The 12,514-nt window shown below is 42.6% G+C and overlaps 1 protein-coding gene across 1 annotated transcript in view; it reads left to right on the top strand.

Moving 5' to 3' along the window:
• The window catches only part of LOC113406330 (arylsulfatase H-like), a 40,940-nt gene that overhangs the window by 16,076 nt on the left and 12,350 nt on the right, over positions 1 to 12,514 (top strand). The window lies entirely within an intron of this gene.

Raw genomic sequence — 12,514 nt, 5'->3', positions numbered from 1 at the left:
TGCGGCTGTCTGTAAGCGACAACTGGCCTGCCTCCCAAGAACTGTGAGAGTGACGGATCAAAAAAATCTTGTCTTGGAAATAGCTACAGGGTTTGTTTAGTAGTCAAGCTTTTTTAGGTCGTTTAAGTGAGATACAGTCCCACTAAAATAATCATGTAACATCCAAATTTTACACTTCTTATAACTTTTTTTTTTACACATATTTGGGGCTCAAACTATGGCTCTGATCCTGATATTACTCTCTCGGGATCAATCATGGATAATTTCCATCACCCACTTCCCTTTTGGGGAAGCAATAATTAAAAAGCTGTTCAGGGGCTGGGGTAAAATTTATGGTGCAAATTTAGGTCATTTGATCAAGAGGTTCCCAATATACGTCCTCCCCCTGCATTATGAGCTTCTTTTAATTTTAAAAGTATTCTAAAATCCACATGCATAATGAGATTGACTATGAGATTGGTATGCCACAACAGGGGCAATAGTGCAAGTTTGGAATAATTTGGTTCAGGCGTTACTCAGATACTGCCCCCCCCCACACACACACACACACAAGAAGAAGAATATTTTAATATTCCAGTTGCTCTAAAACTGACATGCATAGTGAGATTATCTTGAACAATGATATTCCACAACTGAAACTGAGTTGGAGAGGAACTCCCATTGAGATGAATGGATCACTTCACACCACCCAGAGCTATTGTGTTAGATTATTCATCTCTTTGGAGCATCCTAATTCATCTGAGCACACCCTACTGAAGTGAATGGGCAATTCCATACATCAACAGTACTCCTGTACTGCAGAGCACTGTGCAGAGCCCATTCCTTTGTATATACTTCAGGGAGCTAGTGTAAAGTCTGGGGCTCCCTGCTATTCCTCTTGCTGCCTCCAGCTGGTAGATGTGCTCCTCACAGCCCTATCAGTTACCATCCTCCTTTCTTCCCATGGCCCTTCCAGCTCTACCAGGGGCATGGTGGGGCCAGGAGGAGGGCAGAACTGATAGCTAAAGTGGCAGATCTTTCCCCTCCCACGAGTGCCCTCCCATCATGCCTTCTCACTAACACCTCTTCCTCAAGAAACAAGGGAAATTAACTGCAGAAAAACATGGTTAATGCAGGTCTTGTTCACACTACAGCACCTTTGTCAGTACAGCTATGCCAGCTAGACTCACCCCTGCTTAGTACCCTCTTCAACTCCAGAAGTGTGTTTCAGATTCCTGCTGGCACTGCCAGTATGATGTGCCTTCTCTGGCTTGTCAGATTGGGTTTATATCTGCTGGTGAACCACAGCACCATTCATTAGACTGCTTTCCAGGCTGGTGAACGACCTGTGGTTCATTAATTTTATACCAGTGTAACTCCACTGATTTCATTGGGGTTGCTCCTGATTTACACGGCTACAAGTGAGGAGAGAATCAGGCATAGGCACCGACTCCATGGTTGCTCCAGGGCTCAAGCACCCATGGAAAAAAATAGTGGGGGTGGTCATCACCCACCAGCCACAGCTGTTCAGCTGGGCCACCATTCAGCTGTTTGGCAGCTGGCATGGGGCCTCGAGGGAGAGGGCGGAGCATGGAGAGGAAGAGGCGGAGCGAGGGAGGGGACTTAAGAGAGGGGGTGGAGTGGGGCACAGCCTTGGGGCAGAGTGCGGGGTAGAGCACCCACCGGGAAAAATAAAAGCCTATGCCAAGACCTGTCCCTGCTCCTAGATCTTTACCTAGCAGATCTCATTTTTCCTTTTTAGTGAGAGGTTTTGACAGCAGCTTTGCTATCCTTTAAGCAAAGACTCCACATACTTAATACACTGTGGCTGTATGTTTGACATGTTCATGAGGGTTAAGTCTCAAGTATTACCTTCTTCAGAGAATAACTGAGATCTAGCACTAATTGTCTTTTAATGTCTACTTTTATTACATAAGGGCCGACCTTAATTTGATCAGCTTTGGACACCCACAATACAGGAAAGGTTCCATGCATGCTGTTAGGACCAACAATTTTCTATAATCCACTTCCCCCTTTGTTTCATTTTATTATTAGGGTACCTTTACAGCAGTGCTAGAATGTGGTCTGATTTTTTGTTATTTTTTTCTGCATCCCCCACCTTGTTCCAACAACGGACTATACCAAGGTGCTTGCAGTCTTAATTGGTCCTTAGCTGTAATTTTTTGCTGGGCAGCACAATAAATCACTACACTATTTATTCCGCCCTATAGGTCAATAATGTTAGGCATAACAGAACTCTGATTAACATTGTGGGCCCATTCCAATGATATAGTTTCATTTTCTTCTTTTACCCACTTAGAAGCATGCCATGCTACAAATAAACATAAGGGATTCTTCCTCAGAACCTATATGCAATTACCTACTGCTCTATACCTCCAGACACAAGTTCCTCCCCCATGAAACCATAATATAGATTTATTTTGTCCTGGGTCTCTGTTTATATTAGCTAGGTGTGCCCACATTTGTCCTTCTTTTATCCAAACCTACTGATATAGATGCCCACTTAAAATCACAGACCCATTAACACTCTCTCCTTTGTCCCAAGGAGTGGTTGGCTTTATCCATTGGATATTTAGTGTTTGATTTCCCCTTACATTTAATACTTCAGACTGTTTGGTCATTTCCCACCCTTTCTTGTCTAACCCCACAGACCATTAACACAACATTGTGATGTTGTTCTTTCCTTCTATTGCTTGAGCATTCCTCGCTGGTAGTACAACTTCCAAACTCACACCACCACACAGGATCCAGCAAGCACCAATCCCCAAAATAGCCAGAACAAACAAAGCTTTATCTTGTATCATCTGAGTCACGTCTTCCTTATTATCTTAAAAAAAAAAAAAAAAAGACAGGAAAACCTTTTCTCCCTTAATAGTGGGAATGTAAACACTAGATTAACAATTATATACATGATTATTCTTGTAGTTCTTTTTCAGGATCTCCTTTCCATCACTTTAACTGGGAGGCGTGGAGCCATTTTGAAATCTTCTCTCTTGACAAATATCTAATGATATACAATTGGGCTAGCTTTTTCACAATTCTAACCAGTCCAATCCACAATGGACTGAGGACATGAACCTTTTCTTTGGTATACCTATACATCACCATGTCTCCTATCTGTCACTCCAGTGGATGGAGAATCAGTCCCATCCTCTTATCCATCTTTTTAATGTTTAAATGCCATTGCCACTTGACTGTGCAAATTAGCAACAGACTTTAGCAACTGTTGCATCCACTGATCTGTTAGTACCCTAGGCTGCAGCTCATCTGGGGGTACCCCAGTTATCTACTACTGCTCAGGCAATCACATATCTCTCCTAGCTTTAAATGGAGTTACTCTATGTGATACCTTTGTTCCCCTAATTGCCATTAAAATCAGTGGAAATTTCTGGTCCCAATTCTTAGCTTGCTGATTTACCACTTTCTTCAAGGCCGTTTTTAATAGGGTGATTTATTCTCTCCACCAGTCCCAAGCTTGGAGGATGTCCTGCTATATGTAATCTTTGCTTAATGCCAAATGCTTGGCAAAATCTCTTTGTGATTTCCCCCCTACAAAATGTGATCCTTGATCAGAATCAGTTTCTTGGGGAACACCCCATCATGTTATTACCTCTTCAGCTAGGACACAGGCTGGAGATAGGGCAATATTATTCCTTGTGGGCAATAATCCACTTTGTAAATGCATCTACTATTTATTAGGTACTATTGGTTTCCTCTTACCGTTTTAGCTAGTGGAGCAATATAATCAATTTGTATTCTAGCCCAGGGGTCCTCTATCCTTTGATGGCCCAGGGGTCCTTTTACCAGCCTAGTGTCTGCACTGTTGGCAGCACAAGGCAAGCAATTTTTTACATGCTGCTCTATATCGGTTCTCATATTTGGCCACCGCTCTGCTGCTTGCAGTTTACTGAGAGTTTTTTCCACATCCAGGTCTCCGTTATTATGGGCTAGGGTTATCATTTCAGGTCTTATTTCAGTTGGTACAACCATACTGGCATGTTTTCTCCTAATTTGGTGGCTAAAACTAATCCTGTATCATACTGGCCAAATTCTCCACCCTTGACATTCTTCCTTATCCACAAGCCTTTTTATTTCTGGATCCCTTCTTTGCAGGGATTTCAGATCTATTTGTTCTGTAACATCAACTCCTACTGACACCATTGGGGCTAACTGGGGCTGTGGCTTCCAAAATGTCCCTTCCTTGGCTCCTTTCTTAGCCTCCTCATCCAAACTGTTACTCCATTGAGCCTCCTCATCCACACTGTTACTTCTTATGAGCCTTTACCTTTCCTATATGTATTGTTTGTGCTCTCTGTTGATCTAGCCTCCAAAGGTAAGACAGCTTTTCAGCATGTACAATAGGCTTATTATATGTGGACCTCATTCCCCTTTTCTTCCATTGGGACATCCAGTCGACCATAGCTCTCATTACCCACTCAGAGTCTGTGAAAATAGCTACCCTTTTATCTACTGGTGTATTTTCCAGTGCTACTGCTATTGCCACAATTTCAACTACTTGCACTGAGTGGGGCACATGCTGTCCCCTAAAAACAATTCCATCAGATACCCTTACCGGAGCATATCCAGTGTGTGGTTTACCTTTTTCATAATAACTGAACCATCCACAAACCGGATTATATCTACTTTTTCTACTATGTCCCCTAATGTTGCTCCAATAAGGGTCCTTCTGGAGGGATTTCAGGCAGGGGGTACTCATGCTGTTCCCCTTCAATTATAAGGTCGTATGAGACTGGCGACAAGAGTTGCACTTTTTCCATATTTACATTTTATTCAATAATGTCAGTGTCCATTTAGCTAACCGAAGACTAGATACATGACCATCATTATTTTTTTCCTATCAGCACATATTTTACCAGGGAGTGAGATGTTTTAAGGAGCATCGGGGACAGTCTTACCAGATAGTCCCAATGTTGTAGAGCCCAGATCAGTGCTAACACTTCTTTTTCAAATGGGGTAAATCCCTGTTCTCCTCTATTCAGAATCTTAGAGGCGTATGCCACTGGTTGGAGCCTGGTTCCCTGATCCTGACTGAGCCCCGCACTCATGCCTGTATCAGTAGCAGCCAATAGAAGAACAAAGGGCTGTCCCACTTTTAGATAGGCTAATGTTGGGGCCTGTACTAGGGCTTGTTTTAAGTAAGTAAATGCTTCCCACTGCTCTAATCCACATTACTGTTCACTATTCTTAAGCAGTTCATACAACAGAGCAGCCTTTTCTTCATGCTCTAAATAAAGTCCTGAGAGAAGTTAGCCTCCAAAGGTCAAACCCAAAAAGGACCCTACGGTAGAGATATCTGTGGGAGCTGGTAATGCTTGTGATAATTCTACCCTTTGTTTACCTGATGACCTCCCGTCCTGCCCTAATGTAACTCCCATGTAATTTACCTGTTGCTGACACATTTGAGCCTTCCAGGAGCTAACCTTAAACCCAGTCTTTATTTTTTGCAGAACCTGATATAATATTTCCATGTTTTCCTCCTTAGTTTTAATACCGATAAGGATATCAGCCACATAGGAGATAATGCTATCCTTATTGGGCATTCCATGCCACATCTTAACCATATGTGTTTAGCAAATAGTTGGGGTGCTATGAAAACCTTGCGGGACTACAGTAAACCCAAATTGTCGTCCCTAGAATGTAAATGCTAATTCAGGGATCGGCAACCTCTGGCACGCGGCTCGCCAGGGTAAGCACCCTGGTGGGCCGGGCCAGTTTGTTTACCTGCCGTGTTGGCAGGTTCGGTCGATCGTGGCTCCCATTGGCTGCGGTTCGCCGTCCCAGGCCAATGGGGGCGGCGGCAAGCCACGGCCAGCACATCCCTCACCCGCGTCGCTTCCCGCCGCCCCCATTGGCCTGGAGCGGTGAACCGCGGCCAGTGGGAGCCGCAATCGGCCGACGCGGCAGGTAAAAAACTGGCCCAGCCCACCAGGGTGCTTACCCTGGTGAGACGCGTGCAAGAGGTTGCCGACCCCTGTGCTAATTTATACCAGTAATCACTATGCAAGGGAATGACAAAGAAAGCATTTGACGAAGTCCAGGACTGTAAACCATTGAGCTCTTCCCGCTATGGGTGCCATTACCTCTGGGTACATTGCCTCTACTAGGGCAGTCATGGGTGTCACTTTATTGAGTGCTTGAAAATCAATTGTCAGTCTTCAAGTTTTCCCATTTGCTTTTAAAACAGGCCAAATAGCCGAATTGTTCATGCTTTGCTGTTCTACTATGACTCACTGGTCTGAGTCCCTGTATTGTTATAAGTAAACTAGTTTCTGCTTCTTTAGGGTATTTGTACTGTTTTTGAGGTGGGGGGATCAGGTCTGGAAATAAGGACCTCCTCTCCAATTTTTCCACACCCAATTTGCTAGTAGCCCAAACTTCCTTATGTTATTGGGCTGTTTCTCATATCTCTGCAGGCCATTTGGTCCATTTTATACTTTCAGCAGCTTTAAGGGCAGCTAGCCAGTGTCCTGCTTCAATAATAACTGGCTGCCATAAGGTATTTGGTTGGTCTGGGGGAATTTCCCACAATGCTTTATTTACTAGATCAACTATACTAATTGGAAATCTTTCAATATATCCATTCCTACAATACCATTACCATCTAAATTGATTAAACCACATTGCCCCATTCCCTGTTTCACTCCCACCCAAAATTGAATTAAAGGACTAATTATCTCTCCCAATTATCACTTGACTCTCCCTTCTTTGCTGTCATTTCTGATGTTATGCTTATATTGCACACTCAGCCAGGTAATATACCTGAGTCCTAAGTTCCCTTATGTAATTCACAGACTATGGCAGAGACCAGGCTGCTACCCTAGGTCCTACCCTCCTGCCTATTCCTGGATTCCTGGTTGTGTCAATCATACCATTCGACTACTCTTGCTTGTGTCAATCATCATCTTTTTCTCAACCACTCCTGGCTGGCTCACTGATTTATTACCCCAAGGGTTTTCTCTCTGCTAGGGTGGTCTCAGGAATACCTAGAGGAACCAGCACATCTGTCTAATAAATGACTGACACAAGCAGTATATCTCTAAAACAAGTAATCCTTTATTAACACAACAATACCCATCAATAGGCCGAGACAGGGTAGTCAATAGGCAAAACATGGTCCAAATCCAGACTGCCAGAGGCTTTTGACCGGACTGCGGAGCGCACTGGGGCTAGGGGCTTCAGCCCCTGTGGGAGGTGCCGGGGCTCAGGGCTTCTCCCCTGTGGGGCACGCAGGGCCTCAGGGCTTCTGCCCTACAGGAGGCCCCGAGATTCCTGCAGGTTTGAAAATATTTACCAGAGCTCTACTCCAGTGGGCTCTGGTTGAACTTAAGTCCTGTGTGGGGCTGACAGTGAGAGCCCTGCTGCCCAGGACTGACAGCCTAGTAGCTCCTGGAGCCACAGTTAAAGTCGTCACCTCCCACCCCCCCACGAAATGGTGCCCCTGGGTCACGGACTTTGCAGTTAAAATGTTCACAATTCCACCTAAGCTGCTGAGGGTGCACATTTCTTGTCTGTCTTGGAGAAACCATCTCTGAGTGGCAGCAAGGGAAAAAGTAGCCAGTCAGGGCTGCTGCAGGAAGCCCCGCAGCCCTCTCTGCCCCTGCCCCTCAGCAGGCACCAATCTTGTAGGAGACAGGAAGGAGAAGAAAGGATTCAGTGGCTGGTAGCAGCTCTGCTCTTACCTTCCATCTACTCCTGTGATAAGAGGAAGGCTCTTGTGCCTCTCCCTCGCCAGTGTATGGGGTGTGAAGAGCCTCAGGAACTGCAGGTGGAGCAAAGGTAGGCCTACCTCTGGCATTTTTGACATTTAAACATGGAGCCATTAAACATGGCAACAAAAAAAAGGAAAGTTGACATCGAAAACCATTCATTTAAAGAAGAATGGACAGACGCTTACTGTTTTATTTTGCCACAACATCCAAAGGATCAACCAGTATGTTTAATTTGTACAGAGACTGTGTCTGTTGTTAAAAGTGGGAACATTGAATGGCACTACAAATGAAGCGTGTGGATTTTGACCACAAATATGCACTGGGCTCCCGTTTAAGATCGGACAAGATCACTTTATTAAAGGATGCATATTTTCAGAGCACCAATATTATTTCAAAGTGCTCAGGAAAAGGCAACTGAAACTTCACTGAGCTGTGTGTGGGTAATAGCAAGACACAGGAAGGCTTTTACAGATGCAGACATTATTAAGCAGTGTATGGTTACTACAGCTGAAACCCTTTTTGAGGGGAAGAAACACATTGATGCCCTCGGAGAACAGCCACTGTCAGACACAACAGCTATTAGAAGCAATGAGATGATGGCACAAGACATTTTCAAGCAGTTGTGTGAGAAACTGAAAACTGGAAAATTTTCCATGGCACTGGACAAATCCTGTGATATCAGGCACACAGCACAGCTAGCACTGTATGTCTGGGTTTTTTTGATGGAGAGAAATTTGTGGCGGATTTGCTGTCCTTTATACCACATAACAATCACACAACAAGTGAGGATTTGTTCAAATTGTTTTGTCTAATGAAGATTTTGATGTGACGTAGATTATGTCCATTACAACAGATGGCTCTCCTGCCATGATCAGTACTCACTGAATGCTTGTGAAACGTCTGCAAGATCTGAACCCCAATTTGATTTCCTATCACTGTATATTCACCTATACACACTTTGTGCAAAGCTTAGCAACAAATATGTCTAAGTCAATGGTGATTAAATTTTTCAACTTCCTTCAGTCCAAGTCATCACTGCCACACATACTGTTCAAAAGCTTTCTTTCAGAAGTATCTGCTGATTGCGATGACCTGTTCATAATGACATCCTCTGGCTGAGCAGAGGGGAAATACTAAGAAGGCTGTGGGAAATTTGAGTTCATGTGGAAGAATATCTACCTAACATTCCAGGGAAAGAGGCAGAAGAGCAACATGCATTTTTGAGGGATGGCACAAGCATGAGCTTCCTGTCCTTCCTTGTTTATTTGACAGGACACATTTCAACTTAAAGCTATGGGGCAAAACTGCAATGTAGTGGATCTCCACAGTTGTGTCACGTCATTTCAAAACAAATTGAGTCTTTTCAAAAGTTATTTGGAAACTGGAAAGATGATGTATTTCCTGAGGCTGCTAAGCTGCCGGAACACTGCAGACGTGAATGAGATGGCATCATCTCTAGACAGGCTTCTTCAAACCAGCCAGAAGAGGTTCCAAGAATTATGAAAATGTTAAAGGCATCTTCCTGTTTGTAAAGAACCCATTTGTGGTACAAGGAAATGGCACTTGGTTGGATCAAGCCAAAACATCCTTTCCAGATGTTGGAAAAAGCAGAACTACAAGTGGAGCTTTCTGATTTACAAGCAGAGGAAGTGCTTAAGGTGCAGCACACCTATATCTGAAACTTTCTGAACAATCCTTGCACTGGAGTTCACGTATCCACACTTGAGGAAGGTGGCATTTCGCATTTTGACTATATGATGCATTTTGAGAATGCTGGCTCAACATACATGTGTGAGTCATCATTCTCAACAATGAACGACTTTAAATCATGTAATCACTCCTTTCTGACTAATAATCATCTGTGCAATTGCCTCTGTCTTGTCTTGACTGAACTCACTACAAACTTCAAGGCCCTTGTGCATCAGAGGACCTGTCACTTTTCCCACTGATGGTGAGTAGTACTTTGTAGTGCCGTGGAAAATTACATTTTCAGTAGTGATACTACAGTTTTAACAGGTACTTCACAGTAATTACTCATGATTCTTTTGCTTAATGCAGGTATAGGTGGGTGTATTTATTATTGGAAAGACTTGAATCATAAAAGCTAGAGTTCATATGTACTAAGTGTTAGTTTCTTTCAAACTTTGATACTTAAAATAAATGAACCACAAAAGGCTTGAAAGTTTCAAATATGTTTATCCATAAACATATATGCCGACAAAACACATTCAAAACTTAAACAGTTGTCTAAAAGTGTTTTAATGCTAATATGTGCATCTATTTGATTTTATTTATGTACTTTCTCAAAGTCTCAGGTGTATTTATTGCATCGTTCTTGGAGGTTATTTTTAGGTTATACAGTGGTTTGATTTTATTTTTCATTTAATGCACTACAAATATAAGCAATAGGCCCTGGGTACATTACACAGCATTGTATGTGTTTGTTGAACAGGGGCACTTGTGGTGTGACCTTGACTATACCTTGATCAAGAAATGTGGACCTTTACAAAAAATAATTGACTATCCCTGGGCTAAGAGCACCCTGAACTGCAGTAACATACAGTTAGAAGTGATGCTGAAGTGGCAGCACCCCTCTTCTGATAGACTGTCTTCCCTGGGTCGTCAACAGCGAACTTTCTAACAATCTCTAGACATCTTCTGAATCAAGTTTAATCTCCCTCTCAGGTCTTTCTCTCTGGTCTCTGCCTCTCATCGGTCTCTGGGTCTCTCTCCCCCTCTGCTTTCTGCTCTCATCTGCTCTCTGTTCTTTCTTCTCCGTCTCTGTCACACATACATTTACACTTCTCCTTTCTGCTTTTCTCCTGCTCCTTCTCCTCACATACACTGACCCTCACTGTCTGATACTTACTTTCTCTCTAAAAAGAACGAAGAGTACTTGTGGCACCTTAGGGACTAACAAATTTATTTGAGCATAAGCTTTCGTGGGCTAAAGCCCACTTCATCAGATGCATGCAGTGGAAAATACAGTAGGAAGATATATAGATATAGAGAGAGAACATGAAAAATGGGTGTTGCCATACCAACTCTAATGAGTCTGATTGATTAAGGTGGGCTATTATCAGCAGGAGAGAAAACTTTTGTAGTGATAATCAGGGTGGCCCATTTCAAACAGTTGATAAGAAGGTGTGAGTAACAGTAGGGGGGAAATAAACATGGAGACATCATTTTTAGTTTGTGTAATGACTCATGCACTCTCAGTCTTTATTCAAGCCTAATTTAATGGTGTCCAGTTTGCAAATTAATACTAGTTCTGCAGTTTCTCGTTGGAGTCTGTTTTTGAAGTTTTTTTGTAGAATAATTGAGTCTTTTAGGTCTGTAATTGAGTGACCAGGGAGGATGAAGTGTTTGGAAAAATCCAAAACAAGTATTCTTCGACTGGTTTTTGAATGTTATAATTCTTGATGTCTGATTTGTGTCCAACGTAGTATCTAATGCACCCAACCTTCTGACCAACAGCCTCACCACTATTTGTTATTTTTCCCGACAATTCTTGCTTCTTTACCGTCAGCTAATGGTGGGATGATATCTTAGTGATGTGCTTGCCTAACACAAAATGGCAGCAAGTTTTCAAAATGGAGTAACTCTAGTTCTCTGCCATCAGAATGGTCTAGGTTTACTTGGTCCTGCCTCAGTGCAGGAGGCTGGACTTGATGACCACTCTCTCATAACAGAACTACAATGGAACATCCAATGAAACTGAAAGACAACAAATTGAAAGCAGATTAAAAGACAATGTTTTTAGCCCAATGCATAAGCAAGCTGTGGAACTCATTGTCATCATTATAAGTCATCATTATGGCTAAGAGCTTTGTATAGTTAAAAAAAAAAAGGATTAAACACTTTTATGTACAAGGAGAAATCTACTATTACATTAGATAGGATTTTTTTAAAATTAGAACAGATATGAATCCTAATGGTTCAGAGCACAGTCAAAGACAGTTCTGCTATGGGCAGGTTATTCCATCATTGTTCACTAAAAGGTTCTTATACCTTCCTGTCAACTTGTCAAGCATAAAATTCTGGCCACTGTCCTCAGCCCACTTGTTTACTGGCTAAACTAGCATGTTAACCTTGGTTTCACATGTCTGTTTCCTGTGATACTTTTCATAAGTGTCTGTCTGGCTCGCCACATGGTGGCAGGCGTAAAAGAGCAGAGCTAAGGTTATTTGGGTACCTGAACTCCATATTTTCATACTTTACGTTTGTTTTTTTAACTTAACTTTGAATTTCCTGAGTACCAGGGTTTTGGTTTTAAACTACATTGTTTTATTAAGGTCCTGCACTGCAGTTATTTAATACATATTTATAATTTTCTGTGTAGCTCAACAGTGTTTTTTTCCTCTCTGGGAATTATTTAGCATTCTCTTTGGTTTTCACTTTGAAATGCCATTCAAAGTAGTGAATATTTTGAGTTAAAAGAGAGCCAGTTCGTTGTGATGCCTGGGGATCGGGGTGGAATTGAGAGATGATTAGAAGAAGAGACAGAGAGCTCAAAGAGAGGCCATACAGACTACATTCAAGGACATCGCAACAGGACTGTAGATAGCGTCACAGAGTCTCCTTTGCTGCAGAATATTTATAGAGTCCCCTTTGGAGCTCTGCAATACTTCATATTCCTACATAGCACACTTCCTTCTAGAATTGTCTCAGAGCATCCCTGCAGTTGTAGATTAGTTTGTGGAGTGCTTGAAGACTGTCAACTATCTCCCAGAGTCTCCTTCTGCGTCTATGAACCATTTTGCTATGCTCCCTCTACTTCTGGT

Source organism: Terrapene carolina, unplaced genomic scaffold (assembly GCF_002925995.2).
Source record: "Terrapene carolina triunguis isolate 2854851 unplaced genomic scaffold, T_m_triunguis-2.0 Scaffold25, whole genome shotgun sequence".
In the NCBI taxonomy this organism is placed as follows: Eukaryota; Metazoa; Chordata; order Testudines; family Emydidae; genus Terrapene; species Terrapene triunguis.
Note: the sequence above shows the minus strand (reverse complement) of the source record. Positions and strands in the feature narration are given on the sequence as shown.